The sequence below is a fragment of the Ammospiza caudacuta genome, chromosome 2 (assembly GCF_027887145.1).
Source record: "Ammospiza caudacuta isolate bAmmCau1 chromosome 2, bAmmCau1.pri, whole genome shotgun sequence".
Taxonomy (NCBI): domain Eukaryota; kingdom Metazoa; phylum Chordata; class Aves; order Passeriformes; family Passerellidae; genus Ammospiza; species Ammospiza caudacuta.
The window spans coordinates 49156328-49172454 of NC_080594.1; the positions used below are offsets into that span (position 1 = coordinate 49156328).

At 37.4% G+C, this 16127-nt stretch overlaps 1 protein-coding gene across 2 annotated transcripts in view; it reads right to left on the reverse strand.

The window, feature by feature from the left end:
• The window catches only part of MICU2 (mitochondrial calcium uptake 2), a 136366-nt gene that overhangs the window by 65084 nt on the left and 55155 nt on the right, over positions 1 to 16127 (reverse strand). The window lies entirely within an intron of this gene.

Genomic DNA, 16127 nt, shown 5'->3' on the forward strand with positions numbered 1-16127 from the left:
GAAATGTGCTGAGTATTCATGCAAATGAGCCATTCCTGAAGTTAAGTTTTGAACTATGAAGCAACTCCTAAGATGGGAGAGTAATGATGTTCTAGTTTAAATATGGGCCTGTCTTTCAGAGAAGTCAAAAAATGGGAAAAGCAATGAAAACACCAACAAAAGAGTCAGAGATCATACCACCAAAACCAAAGATTCAACTAGTCAAGCACACAAAAAATCTCCAACTAGACCTGTTCCTCATTAATATTGAGACACTCAGGATGAAAACCATGAGAGTTGACAATACTCTGATGAGTAGCACCAGCACTTACTGGCAGCAAAAGAGGACACAGACCCAGTGAAACAGAGGTATTTATACTTCAGGATTTCAGAGATGGTAAGTGACAACAGGAAAATGAGAAACTCTAAGATTCAGAACACACACTGTGTGTATTTGAACATTAATCATAGAACAATTACTGTCACATATTGTATTGTATATTATTGTATTTCCAAATAGAAGGCTTCAACTTGCCATTTAATCCCATGCCTTGCAGCTCTATGTTAGCATTAAGGACTTGTTAAAGTATTTCACTTAATGACAGGCAACAAGCACCTGTGACAGTCAATCTGAGTTTTCCCTTGTAGCATGTTTATTTGCCTCAAACCTCAGGTTTCAATGAAGGGTGGGATCCCTTCAACCAACAACAAGAAAAAACCAATACTCATTATTTATATTTAAAACAGTGATATTCTGATATGTAAGGAAAATATGGGCTAACTCTAAGTATCTGAAGCCAAGACTTGCTTTGGTTTAGAGAGAACTGCTTTAAGCTTTTTACAGTATAGAGCTCTATCATGGCCTACAATCCAAGTGCACTGCTGCTGTTCAGACCTGCATGTTCTGGAAAATACTGCTTAAAAACAAATCAAATGTAGCAACAAATGTAGCTTTATTCTTTTCAAAACTTTAGGGGACAAGTGACTCCATAATTGCTTAGTTAACAAGACTCAACAAATGCTGCAAATCTCAAATGAGTATTTCACGGTTGCTGGGTATTAACATGCTGCATTCTTATTAAAATCACATCCTTCTCACAGTAATGAAAGCAATTTTTCCCCAATGGCAAATTTTTAAAAAAAGCTCAAAATGGTTTCACAGTTGTCCTTTAACCAAAATTATGTAATGAAAAGCAATATTTCTGCATAAATACAAAAAAAAAAAAGTTTAGACAAGAAGTAAAAAGCAAATTCTAATGTTCAAACCAACTGGATTTTCAAGTTTCATAAGTCTTGCAGTATTTATCTGAATTCTGTCTAAAGCTAAATTTGTTACTGATAACAGACCACTGAATTTCAGTCAACAATTTTAACTGAAATCCATGGGTACCAGTTTTGGTCACCACCATATAAGAAAGGTATTAAGCTGTTAAGAGAGTGTCCAAAGGAGGGCAACAAAGATGGAGAAGGGCCTTGAGGAAAAGTCATATGTGGAATGGCTTAGGTCCCTTGGTCTGTTCAGCCTGGAGAAGAGAAAACTGAGGGGAAATCTCATTGCAGTCTGCAGCTTCATTGTGAGGGGAAGAGGAGGGGCAGGCACTGACCTCTTCTCTGTGGTGAGCAGTGACAGACCTGAGGGAATGGCCTGAAGCTGTGTGAGGGGAGGTTCAGGTTGGGTATTAGGAGAAGGTTCCTCACCCAGAGGGTATTTGGGCACTGGACAGGCTCCCCAGGGAATGGTCACAGCACCAGCCTGACAGAGTTCAAGGAGCATTTGGACAATGCGCTCAGGCACACGGTGTGACTCCTGGGGTGTCCTGTGTAGTGCCAGGAGTTGGACTTGAAGATCCTAATGGATCCCTTCAAACTCAGCTTGTTCTGTGATTCTGTGTTTGCATATTAACTCTGAAGGGTGCCTTGTATTTGGAAAGGAACCTATTCCCATCAGAATTATCCCATCAGAATTACAATAATGTGATTGTGGACTCATCAAACCCTTTTCTTTTTGTGAAACTGGCATTCCTGATTTGTAAAACAGCCATGGCTAACTTCTTATGAACATCAGCTTCAAAACTAGCACAAATGAGAACGAAACAGGACGAAATAAATCAGCTGTGCCATCTCCTACTTTTTTTTCTAAGCTTTTGCAAAATTCCTGACATCCTGTCACTATTAAGGAAATTTGTCATCTGCAAAGAACACCCTTCAGGACATGAGCATGAGCTCAGCTAGAGCAGCTACCACCTCATTTAAAAGCTCATTCACTATTATTTTCTTCACCAATACATATCTCTCCAAGTCTTCAATAAGCAGGGATGCCAGACCCACCAAAGACAGCTGGTAAGGGATAGAAATACATGGGAAGAAGTAGGAAGCTCCTGTTTTTTGAAAAAAAAAACCGAAAAACCAACTTATAAGCGTAACTCCCATTTGTTCTTAAAAGAGATAAATGTTTGAATAACTATTCTAATCATTATTCCAAGTGCCTAACCAAAGATTAAATAAAAATTATGTTTTGAAGAAAAGGCTGATTCAATCACTTAAAATTAAGATTGATCTTCTTTTGAAGTACCGATCTAATGAGTGCAGAGGGAAGCAAGCTCTCTCTTCACAATTCAGTATCCTTCCCACTTCAATTAAATCCTGACTAATTTCTAAGTAGTTTTTCCTGAGTCATCCAATGAGTCCTTCAGATAAAAAAGATTTGACATTCCTGACATTTTAAAAAATACTGTGAAAACTCATTTTTCTCATAAAAATGCATGTATTGGACAAAAAGCAGAGTTTTACCATAAAATGAGTTTCAAGTAAAGACAGGTATACTATAAAAAATAATTATGTAAGAAATAATTATGTATTTAAGGCTGAACCTCAGATATTAGGGTATCTGTAATCTAACACCTAAGCAGTTTCCAACAGTGCAAGCTCAAGGCAAGCTGGATACAAAAATTTAAATTTCTGAGGCACAATGGGCAAGGAGAATCTATTACTACTACCACAAGCTTCTTGTAAGCATAGTTTAAAATAACTCTGGGGTTGACTTGGGCTTTTTTCTGCCTCTAACAGTGCCACACAGGAGAAATCCAACCACAAAGAGCTATGTGGCTTTAACGGTAGGGCTTGGGCTGAAATTCCACGCTCAGCTTGTTCTTCTGTGTGTGGGTCCAGCTGGGGCTTCAAACACTGGGTCTTCCCACGTGCTCCACAGCAGCCCCACAAAGAGAATTGAGAATGAAATTTTAGCTTTAACTTGGAATTTATATGCCTCTGTGGTTTTATGTCAAGCCTTCAGTGACAATTTCAGAATGCGCATGATAAAGCTATGATAGCTGATGGTAAATTAGAATTGAATGACATGAAAAGGGCTCCAGGAGGATGCTGTGCAGGTGACATGGCAATGGATCAGGAGCTGACCAGCCACTGGCATCTACAAGCATTACCAAAGACTGTGGTTTCCTTCCTAGCTTCCTGCACAGAGAAATGCCTAAGGACAACAACATTACTTCAAACAATTAATTTTCATGTTGACATAAATAATCTATTTATCAGTCAGTCTCCTAAACTTAAGATGCTATTAAAGAATTAATGGTGTTCATGGTGTTCACTCTTTGGCTTGTGGTTTTGTGGGTTTTTTGTTTTTTTTTTTGTTTTTTTTTTTTTTTTTTTTTTGTTTTGTTTTGTTTTTGTTTTAATTTTTTTATTTTTTAAAATAAATTAAATAAAAATGAAGGGTTACATACATAAAACCTTGATAACCCTTACCTGTATTTTTAGTGACACTGCTGATCACTGTGATATGATTTTTGGTAACACTAATTCTGTATCTATTAAAAATCTAAGTCATTCTTAAGTACAAACTCAAATATATGCTGCTGATTATTCAAGAGAAAATATTTTAAAATATCATATGCACTTATCTCCCCCTTCAACTTAAAATTATGCCTTCCCCTCTAATTAATTTTACTTTTTGTCTCTTTGCACAGCATTTGGTGTTTTAATGCACCTGTGCCTTTCAAGTTTTCTATCTTAATCTTTTCTGCTTATAAGATAGAATACACTTTCCAGTTAATTTTTTCCAATATAATTTTTTTTTCTTTACTCCTTTCCATACAATCTACTTATTTTGTCTCTTTGTATCCTTTCATTGTCTTTCTTTCTTCTATTACCTACATAGCTTCCTTTCTTTTTCCTTCGGAAAAAAATGAAATTAAGATGCCATTTTTTTCTCCCTCATCTGAAAAGAGGACCAATGTTTTTTTTCTTCCTCTAATCTGAAAGAATTAACTCATTTTACCTGCTACAAGAATAACTAAACCAATGTGTGCACGTAATTAACATCGAGTTGGTGCCAGCCAGATCTCTGGGAGCCTCAGGTTTGGAGCCATTAATTCACACTAGATCTACAGAAGGATTTAGCAACTCTGTATCAGATTTCTGTAGGACCGATGAAAACGTTGCAGTTAACTAGTGTCATTATTGTATCTCAATTTCAACCCAATCCATTCTGCAATGACCAAAATAACAAAAAATGTAACTCGACCTCCAACTCTGCTGCACATGTTAACATACCCAGCACGCATGCTGAATGCACAGAGGAATAATGCTCAGAGCTGAATGTTTCAGTTTCATATGATGCAATAATTGACAGATGGAAAAGAGTTTTGACAAGAGATCCATTTGAGAGAAATATGTGACTTACCGAAAGCTCAAAATCATAATATTTAAGAAAGCTTGTATAAGTATGTGCAAAAGTAGTTGGTACTTTTACTATAAAGGAAGTGAGCCATGTCTTGATCAAATGCACCAGTTACCAAAACCAACACCAAGTTAAAGAAATAAGATCAGAACCAAAATGTTCTGATGATGTGAATTGATCTGTATTGCTTTTTTAAACATTATGTTTTCTGAGCTTGCAAATCAAACTTAGCTTGGACACGAAGTAAACTTGTGGGGAGGGCACAGGGGGAAAGCACAGAACTCATGCAGAGAATATATTTCTCTGGAAATAAATTTTAAATTCCAAGTATTTGAGTGACTGAAACTGAACAAGCAACTACATTTCTAAAAGCTCTAAGAGTCATGAAATCCCTAAATATGAAAAGGGCAAGAGATTAAAAATACCTTCTCAGGAGCTACTTCTGAAACAGAGAACAGCCTGCTAAGGAAGGACAAGCGAAGAATGAGAATGCAAAAGTCTAATGTCTGGCTGCTCTTAATGGCTGTATATAAACACTTGAAAATTAGAAGAAGCCCTTTCTATGCACTAACAGGTGCCACTCCCCTCCTTTCTTTCAAATAGCTGCTCAGTCAGTTCTGCTGTGCTGGTACTAATTAGTGACGGTTATGTTTGAAGCAGCAGCTGAGGAGTTTATTTGCATCTAAACCCCTGCCATTTCTGGTTTTAATTTTTCTCTCCCTCCCCTTGTATTTCACTGAGTTCAGACTGAATTGTGCACACAGAGCAACTGTTATGAGCACCCATACCAAATGGAGAATTAACTCAAACATGAGGATAATAGAGAAAACAGTCTCAGTTTATGAGGGTTTTTAATTTCAGCATTTAATTCCAGAATTTCTACCTTACCAGAGCTCATTTTTAAACATAAGCTTAAAACAAAGTAGGAAACTAGCACATTTCCCCTAACAGAATATAAGAAAGGCAGATAAGGTACCCAAGCTCTAACAAGCCGGGGAACCAGTTAATTAATTTAACAAACCATACATTTTCACCTCTACTTGCAAGTTATCACGCCAGCCTCCTTACACATTCCCCTACTGAGGCTGACACACCTCTCACACACACTGGTGCAGAAGTACTAAAAACATACAGAGTGGCAGGGGGACCACACTGATGCCTCAAAGACAACACATCCAGAAATGCGTCCATACAACTCTCTGGGAGAGCTCATTACATTGTATTCGACAGTCAGTAGACTTGGGTGAAAAATGTGTCACATCTCCTTCTCACTGATCTTTCTCAGTCAATCACTTCACATTAAAGAGCAGTTAAAATGTGAAGACACAAATACATTTATCTTTAAAAGTAAGAGGAATTAGGTATTTTTGAAAGAAAATGTGTGGATGCGTAAACAATACACACTGTGTACTGTTTGAAAGATACTATGTGTGGTGCTTTATTGTGTGCCTTTAAAATCATAAAATCACAGAACAGATTGAGTGGGAAGGGACTTTATAATCATCTAGTTCCAATCCTCAGCCATGGGCAGAAACACCTCCCACCAGACCAGGTTGCTCAAAGCCTCATCCAGCCCACCCATGAACATTTCCAGGGAAGGAGCATCCACAGCTTCTCTGGACAACCTGTGCTGCTGCTTCACCACCCTCACAGCAAAGAAATGCCTCTTAATATCTAATCTAAATCTGCGCTCTCTCATCTTAGAACCATCATCCCTTGTCACATGCCCTTGTAAAAAGTCCCTCTCCAGCTGCTTCACAGGAGAAGTGCTCCAGCACTTCGATCATCTTTGTATCCCCCATTGGAGTGACTCCAGCAGGTCCATGTCGTTTTTACGTCGGAGGCCCCAGAGATGGATGCAACTCTTCACATGGGGTCTCATGAGAGTGAAGGGGCAGAAATCCTTGACCTGACGATCAAGCTTGTTTTGAAATGCCATAATATCTTTATTTTATCTCCTCCTTCTCAATTCAAATGATGCATGGAGTGTCTCTCTGCACACCTTCTCAGAAGGAGCTGGGAAAGCTTCTAAGCCATCTGATTTTGCTTACCCTGAGCTTGCAGATCTTTGGGATTTTCAAGCTGATAGGACTTTACCTCTTAAGTGCACTTTTGCTGCAGAAGGAAACCATATGCCCTTTCAAATAACTGCCTCCTTTGATTGGGTAACTCAGACAGAGGCTGTACTTCATCTGTTCTGAACTACATCAAGAGATAATCCATTTATTACATGAGATTCAGTTTTAACTGCACACCCTTGAGAATGGGACTATATATGCCTGAGTCTGAGAAGTGCAACTTCAAACTGTTGGAAGTTTTGCAGTCCAACTCATGCCAGCTGCATGGTGCCATATATTTACCTGATGATTTACAGCTTTAAAAGGTTTTTACTGTCATAGTGCTTGGTCCTGCAACTGCACAGACAGGAAAAAAAAGTAAACTGCTTTAATAGTAGGTGGTTGAATGCTAGACAACTTTTGTTCTGAACATGACAAATTCTGGACTCAGCGCTCATATGGAAGAATTTAAAGGAGTAAATATTTAATGCTGGATGTAGGGACCTAGGTAGAAGAACCTAAGGGAAGGCATGTTTAAAACCTAGACTGGGAGAAGATAACAAAAAGAGAAGGCAACTTTCCAGTAGGTAAACAAAACAGTACAGACGAAACTCTGAGGATAAAGGAGCTAGATTTGACGCAGCAGACAGTCAAGTTACACAGTAAAAAGCAAAGGGGTTACATTTTCAAGTGGGTTTTTTTTGGTAATTAAACAAATGTATTGCATTAGCATGTAATGGTTGTGAATATTTAAATATATCCACATTCATGTATGAATAAAAGGGACTAGAAACAAGATGGCTATTCTAATCTGTGTAATGGCTGAGCAAGAAGTGGTAAATACAATGGAATGGGAACTAAGATAGTAGGAAGTTTAGAGATAATTTGAGATAAAAAAAGAACAGAAATACACCAGAATTTGTCTCACAAGCTTTTTAAAACTCCAGACTGCCTCTGTCAATGGTTACATACACTTTCAATAGTTCTGTATGCCCTAGGTTTGCAACAATGTGCCAAAAGTATTCCCTCAAAGTCGCTCCACCACCATGATATTTTACACACTAAGTATGTGCTTCAAGGGAAACACGGTGAAAGAAACTGCCTCTCTGTCATCAGAGAACACTGTCACTTGTGTGTTTTTGAAACACATTTCAGAATATCCATCTTGTTTAAGCCCTACTCTTAACATGTTTGCACATCCAAAATGTTTTAAGCAGTGGCTGATGGCACAGTGCCTCCAACAAGAGTAGATGTAGAAGAGCCTTGGATTGCTGTATCACTCAAACCAAACCAAACAGAAGATGTACATAAGGCCTAAAAACACTTACACGACACTAGCGAAGAATGACAAAAAAATTAGAATCTTAAATATCCAGCTATAATAAATGCTATCTGCCATCAGTTTCTGTAAATGAGTGCTTCTATTTAGCCAATTTGCAAAGACTTTAAAAGAAACTTGCAGCTATTATGAATTTATCCAAATTTCAGTGTTTCCCTTTTGGAAGGGTCTGAAAACTCAGTTTAAAAATGTCATGATTCTTGGAAGAAAGTTCTGCTGGCTCAACTGAGACAGAAGCCTTTAGTTTATTCGTCATGTAAAGCATGAGCTACAGGGTTGTGCTTTAAGGCTCTTGTTCTAATCCACACATGTATTTAACAGTGTTACAAGTCACTGTACATTATACCAGTAAGCACACCAGTTGTACACACTCTTAGGATGGCTTACTACAGCAAAACCACCTAAAACTCAGTAAATACTGTTAAAAGAATTACAAGTTTTACAGTTTGTGGTTTGTGGGTTTAAAAAAAAAAAAAAAACAAGCAAAAAACACCCAGCCCCCCAATAAAATTAAAACATAACAGAAGAGGTCATTGTAACTACACAAGCATTTCTTATAAATATTCTGAAATTTAGGGAAAAAAATCACTGTCAAAAAGGAAGAAGATCCCAAATAGCAGGCAATGCTCAAAACATACAAGTCTTGAAGAAAAAATATCTAAGAATCCTAGATGTGGCAGATTGCTGGAAAGACAGGAAAATTGTGTTCAGAAAGTGTCAGAATCCCCTTCTGTGATAATGTGAACATTACAGAGCTAACCACATTACTCCTTCCCCCAGAAGCTTGAAAACTCTCTGGAAGTGTGTGAAGGGGAAGTTAAGTTTTCTAAGCTTTTCTCCAGCCCTTTTAAAAAAAAAATCTTTCAAGATAAAGACACACACAAATTCAAGGGGAAAAACCCCCAAAACGAAAGAAGGACAGATCTATACATTCTAGGTTCTTCTGCATAAAGAACAAAATTGAAAACAAAAGGAATCCCTACCTGAAAGTCACAATATACTTTTTACTCTTGAAGAATTCTATCAGATTTTACCCCATTATTAGCCATGCTATATCAAGACATTTTCTCAGTTCTCAGAGAGTCTGGTACTTAAAAAGGTGCTGTAAGTGCAGGGGAGTTAACTGATTAGGTTGCCATAGAAAAGACTACACCACCAAACCTCCTAAAGCATTCAACAGCAGCTGGGAAGTGTGAAATTCCTCAGTTTATTTCAGTGAACTAACACTGTCAGATAAAACTTCCAGAGTAGCAAATTAATCAGAGAATAACAACTTGTAAAGAAAAGAAAATAGAATATCTTTAAAGCTTTTCTTTCTGTCTTTTTTCCTCCTTTATTTATTAAACATTTAGTCACACAAGTGAAAAATGGTTAACAAGTTAAGCTCTTTAGAAGAGTGGTCAAAGCTATGCTCAGAGGATTTAGCAGGTCCCAGGAGGTACCAAAACAAATATCCATATGTCCTGTAAGATTAATACAACAATAACAACAAAGTCATTGCAACCACAAGAAATGTTTATACTGTAATTAAGTTGTAAAATTATATTTATTTCTCCATAAAGCTGCTGACTTCCCTTCTAAACAAATGATTTGTTTTCTGTAGGAGTCACTGATCTTGTGACAATGTCATGTGTAAAACCTGAATGTCTTAAAATTCACTATATTTTCCAATGGCTTAGGCATATTTTTCATAGACTTGCTTATTTTTTTAAACTTTCTACCTATGCAGAATTTTTCTTCTACAGCATTTCCATTTGATACAGAAATTACATATGGAAAGTCTGGATGAAAAGTGACAGCTAAAGCAATTCCACTGCACCACTTTTTCAGAAAAACAGAAGCCACAGTGAAAGCTTTATCTAAAACTAGTAATAAAGTAATAAAATAATTAATTTACTAATGAAATATTTTCACCAACATTAGTTTGTAAAAAATTCACAATAAATTCAAAATATTTGAAAAAATAACTCTGAAATTTAGAATTTCCCCCATTCAAAAGAACATATTTACTTTGATCTAAGCATACATAATTTAATCAAAGAATTTGTGTAATAGTTGAAGTTTTCAATAGATTGCAAAATGCATAACACACAAAACTGGCAAGGATAATCTTCAAAATTCTAGCACATTGCTGTCTAGATCAGAATATTTAAAATCAGCTTTTGACAGCCCCTAATATAATATCCACAGAGAGCTCTACAGATGAGATATAGTTAAGGGCACCAGCAGAAGGTAACAGAAGTTTGAATTCATTAAATAAATTAAATTTACACACACACTGTATTTGCAAAGAGGTCTTACTACGTTTAAACTGGACATCAAGGAGATGATTGTTCAGAATCCTTGACTTACATCAGAGAAATTCAAAAGGTCACTTTTCCATTTAGAATTATCAAGAGTTATCCTAAAAGTCAAATTCAGTATCAGACTCTGTGAATAGACTAACACTGACAAATATTTATTTTAATTGGAGCTATTAGAGAGTGTGTAACCAGTGTATTCCTGATAACAGCAGAGTTGTATTGACCCTTCATTTTTACCAGTGTTTATAAATTCCATTCTCTAATTTTGTACTTTTCTTCTATAATGAAAGTTCAAGTATGTTTTTTCAATCCTCCCTTCAAAGTCCATCACTGCTGCACCCTCAGTGAGACTGCAAGGTCACAACAAGCACCAAAATTTTCTTCTCTGCAGCATCTGAATCTAGGAAAACCCATACGTAGTGGGTCATCCACTTCTCTGTGCTACATTCCTCTGCACCAGAGATAAAGTTGTTTTCAGTCATCCTGGCTGCACCTTAAACAGCTTTTGCAGAGGTTGTAGTACCATTTAAACAGGTCAGCAATCATGTGCTGATTTTCTTTTTCAAGACCTCCGTATCAGTTATCAGTGTTGTTTCATTTATCAAATCTGCCATACTCTTGGAAGGAGACTGTGCTATTAGCACAAACCTTACATTTCTTTGGGAGGTCCAAAACTCTATCTGATGTAATTCTGTCTTCTCCTCTTCAAAATTTTTAAGATTATCTTTATCTCAAACTTCTCTCGTGAAATAGTTTTGACTGTGACATTTAATTCAAGAAGGATGACATTATGTAAAACCCAGACTGAGCCAAATAAATGCTTTGTTCAAACTCTTTTCTCTTGTCAAAAAATGACTTCTCAGACATCCTAAGACCTCAGCTATGTGCACATTTTTTCAAGAGAGACTGTCCATTTGTAAATGTTTATAACATTAACTAAAAGTAATGCATGTTACTTTTGCATGCAAGTAATGCTCTGCTGGAGAAGGTTCACTAGCCACCAGAATAATTTAAGGTCTGAAAGCACAAATGGATGACTTGATTTCTAGCTGATTCTAATCACCAAGCACAGACCACAGGTTCATTCTGGGGGCAACACTGAAGGCAGTGGAGAGATGAGCAAAAACCAGTTACAGGGTGGTTCTCACTGTGCTTAGGAAAAAACCTTGCTCATTTTGAAAGACAATGAAAGAGAAATGCACATTTCTTAGGTCTCCACTGCATCTAGGGCATGGGCTCTGTCAAGCTCAAACTCTGCTTGCCATCATGTCCATTGAGACATGCAGCCTTTGGGGAGCCCCTGCAGTGAAAAACGGGGCGCCAGGGCACCCCTTACTGCCAAGAGACATATTCATCTAAGGCAATTACACTGCTCCCTGCTCCTCACTGCAGAAAAAGTGCTTTAGCATCCCTTTGCCCAAGGCTCCACAGCCTTCACTTGGCAGTCAATTTTGTGACCTGTTAGCAGATCTACAGATTTCAAAAGCACTTCTATTCAGAAAAGCAAGTAAATGCACACATACACTGCTCATGTTCAGAACTGAACTCGTGCACGTGTCTAGTCCTATCTTGAAAGTATTTGGAAAACATTTAAGGTAGAATTAGGTCACAAATGACCTCAGAAGACAGGAGGAATGACTGTGCTGGGTCAGACCAAAGGTCCACCTCATCCAACATGACTTCTCTTTCCTTATGGTGTGTGGCTGCAAGGTCAGAGCAACTCAGTGAGTTGGACATAGTACTAAAATCCAATTGCAGTGTGTATGCATCAATTCAAGCATTGGTCAGAAGCAAATGCTTAGGAAGGAATAAAAATATTCTCTCACTATTAATTTATTTTGAGCTCAGGGACATCCTGAGCTGGATGTGGTTTCTTTCTATGTATTTAACAACTCTTGGCTATGTAAGTGCCCTTGGCATTTACCCAACATCTCCTTGAGTCCATGCAAACTTCTAGTGCTTTAATGACTTTTGGCATGGAGTTTCACACATCTATTGCCTATTCTGAATAACTGCACAATGCATAACAGACCCTGGGAATATTAAGGTCATGTCAAATTGTATGCTAGTTTTGTGACTGAAGCAAACTTAAATATAATTGATTATTTCTCTCTCTAGTATAGATGTTTAGCACACTTCAGTCTCACAGTAGAAGTGAAAAAAATATCCGAAGTACAGTTTCCATATCAGTTCATAAACTGCATTAAATAATAAGATGATATCACCACAATGTTTTTCATTAATGACTTTTCCAGGGATATAAAACTTTACTTCTAGGAGAAAATGCTATTCTTTATTTCACTAACCAGCCCTTCAAAAATTCTTTTACAGGCCACCTCTTAAGTCTTTTCTTATCCATTTTAATAAACATTACTTAATAGCCCTGCACACTGCCAAAATCCATTATCTTAAGCTGTAAATTGATAGCTGGAAAAAAATGCTTTAACTTCAGGCTGAATATAAGCATTGTGCTTGCTATATATTTTGTTTTCTGCAAAACTGCAGCTGCACATTTCAAATTAAACTATACATAGTTTTACTCAAAACTGATCTAGTTTCTCACACTTTGAGATCTAGCTGGATCTCATCAATCCAGCTAGAACAGTTTTATTATTGCCAAACTGTTTTTAAGGTAACATCTGAAGCTCTTCTGATCTAGGTCTAACAATTATGACTCTTTAGCTCTTGGAAACAATCTGAAATGATGTCATCAAAAGTGGGTCAAAAGCAATATGGTTGGAAATCAGATTCTGTTTAATTAGTAAAGATTAACATTTTATAATACATCTTTGGGATATATTTTTTTCCAGAATTCTAGCACTAATTGGGAGGGGTGTTAATAACAGAATACATTTCTGGTGTCTAAACTGCAGAGATTCCACTGACTCCGGAAAGATCAGGTTCTTCAGTGAGGTGACTTTGATGATGGAAACAAAAAGGGAAGTAAAACTGAAAGTAATAGATATGTCAAGAAGCCATGATCTATGAGGGAAAACTAAAGAGAGATGCAGATATCAAGGCTGATACTCAATTTTGAAGTTCCTTAAGTTCTGCTTCTGAATACTGTCAGGAGCCACCTAAATTAATGAGAGGCTATTTTCCAACTTGCACTAAATTGCCACTCAGAGTTCACAGCAGAAGCAGTACTGCCACTCACACTGCTTTAATTTGCTGTCCACAAAGCTCCCAGGCTTCATAACTCCCCTTGGGAGCTCCTCCACTCCCTTGGTAATGTATATGTAATGTACATGGAATTTGGGTGCCTGCCTCAGAGGCAGTCTGTTGCAGCCTCATGACTATCTACCCAAAAAGTAAAACCATGACTGGTCTCTGTTGCATGCCTCCTCAGAAGTCCCGAGAGAGACACGGCCCCAGCACATTAAATACAAAGTCTACAGGAGAACTGTCCTCACTGTTGCAACTATGTGACAACAGAGAAGAGGCAGCAGGGACTAAGTAACTCCAAAATTTTCAAAGCAGGTATCAAAATGGAAACGGTTTCCTGGAGAAGTTAGCAATTTACACCAAATTTGATAAATTGCTTTCTCAAACTTCAGTCCAGTGACCCACTGCATTTGGTTTAGATTCAAAGACGCAGACAGCTAATTTTCTCCACAGAACTGAAGTCCACAGAGTTCTCTCTCATTTAATCACGTTGTCTTACTGCTCCTTCAGCAGCTAGCTAGACATTACAGCTAAGCATCCCCCTCAGCCAAGTGCTGAATCCTGAAAAAGAGGGACTTTTATTACTTAAAATAATTTAATTGCTTTAGCAAATTTTTCATCTTAACTATAATTTTGCCACTTACACAAACTCTAAATGTCATGGAAGAACCGGGACTGACAAAACCGCAGATCTCTAAAACATTTCCAAACTTGTGGCAAACTCTGAATGTGCATCATTATCCTGACATGGCACTGCAGAAGCACTAGATTGGCAGCCTTATATCCTGGTTGCAGGTCTCTGAAATTCAGAAAAGTGCTAGCAGAATGAACACATTATTATTCCTAATACACAACATGAAGAATCGGGGTGCTCCCCAATGTACTTTAAACTAGCCTTAGCAGACAAAAAAACATAATTCATGGGTAAAAACCATGTGCCCTCCTCACTATAAGTTGTAGTAAGTCTGAAAATTATGATCATTCAAGTTGCAAACCTTTAAGAGGGGTGGAAAGGGAAACAGCTTTATCTGCCTGCCTTCAAATTTAAAAACTTCAATCACAAATTTATCTCATTTGTCATTTCCTTTAATTCTTTTTATGAAGTCTATAGAATTTACGTATATTTTGTATTTCAACAGACTTTCTGAAATAATAATATATTCCAGATCCTTACCACTTTTTATATGCAGTTATATTTCCTAATTTTTAAGCTTACTCCCAATTTTCAATCTTGGACAAAGAGAAGGATATATATATATATCTGTTTTCCTAGACCATCTTCCCTAATCTTTACATAACACATAAAATATTTATCTCTGTTACTGCTTTTTCACTCTTTCCCAGACATTATATTTCTTGTGTGGCACACTGACTAGTACTCTACACAGTATTCCAGATGGAGCCTAACACTCCTGTAACCGTATCGCCTCTTATTTTGTATTTTATCCCTCTGATACAACCTAGTAACTTACTTTCTTGCAGCTGTGCATAAGCCCCATGGTTTCAATGATTTTTCCACAATAACCTTCAAATCCTTTTCCTAGTCAGTGTGCTGAATGATTGTTCCATTGCAGCACACACTGGGTTTCCTTTGGTTTCTTGCTCCCAGACTAATTATTTTACATTTTTCCACAGTGAACCACGTTTGCCAGCTGCTGGCCCAGTCACCTAAACAGTTCTAAATCCTTTTATATCTGATTGTATCGTTCCTAATTCACTGCTCTGAATTTTACTACAAAAAGGGTGGTGGGGAGGATAAATCTCTGCACACAAATATACATTAGTTATATGAGGGCCATATGCATGTGATCAGTATAATTAATCATATGGTTTTGCAATCTATCAGGCAGCTTTGCCCACCTTACTTGCATTTTTCCAATAATCCATCTCTGCTGGGACTACTTGGATCACTCCACACTTCTGAGCAGCTTCATACAGCTGCCATAAAAAACCCCCTGCCACAAAACCCCTTTTATTTTCCCAAATGTAATCCTGCCACTTCAAATCACACTTACCTGAAGTTCAATATTCAACCTTGAATAACCAGCAATGCTCTGTCTAGGATCTGGGACAGGTTGATGGCTTCTTTCTTTGAGCCCTTGAAGATGGAGTTGGGAACCAGGTTCACCAAATATGCACAAACTCTACCTATCTAAGCATGCAGCCAACAGATGTTTCCAGATTCTATTTGCAAGAAAACTACCAGAGCTTCATATAATAGCACTGTGTTTTGCAAGACAGTTGTTAGTAATTTTTCAAATACTGTAATTTTTCTTTCTAATTATTGATGCAATATTAAAGGAGTTTCTGCTTGTCTCATGCCAACAGCAAATCAAGGACATAGACCACTCAGTGTGCATACGAGGAGAGGGTAGATAAATCATGTAAGGTGCTACCACTCATATAGCCTAGTCTTTATGCACAGAAGTTGCTCCTTCTTTAAAGGAAGTCCTAAACTGCCACTTCCTTGTGAATTTTTAAACTCTGAAAGCATGATGCAGTTTTCACTGCAAGAAGTATTTCCACTTCCAAGCTTGGGGAGTTACAACTCATAATTTAAATGACACCCTACCACCTTCTCCCTCAAT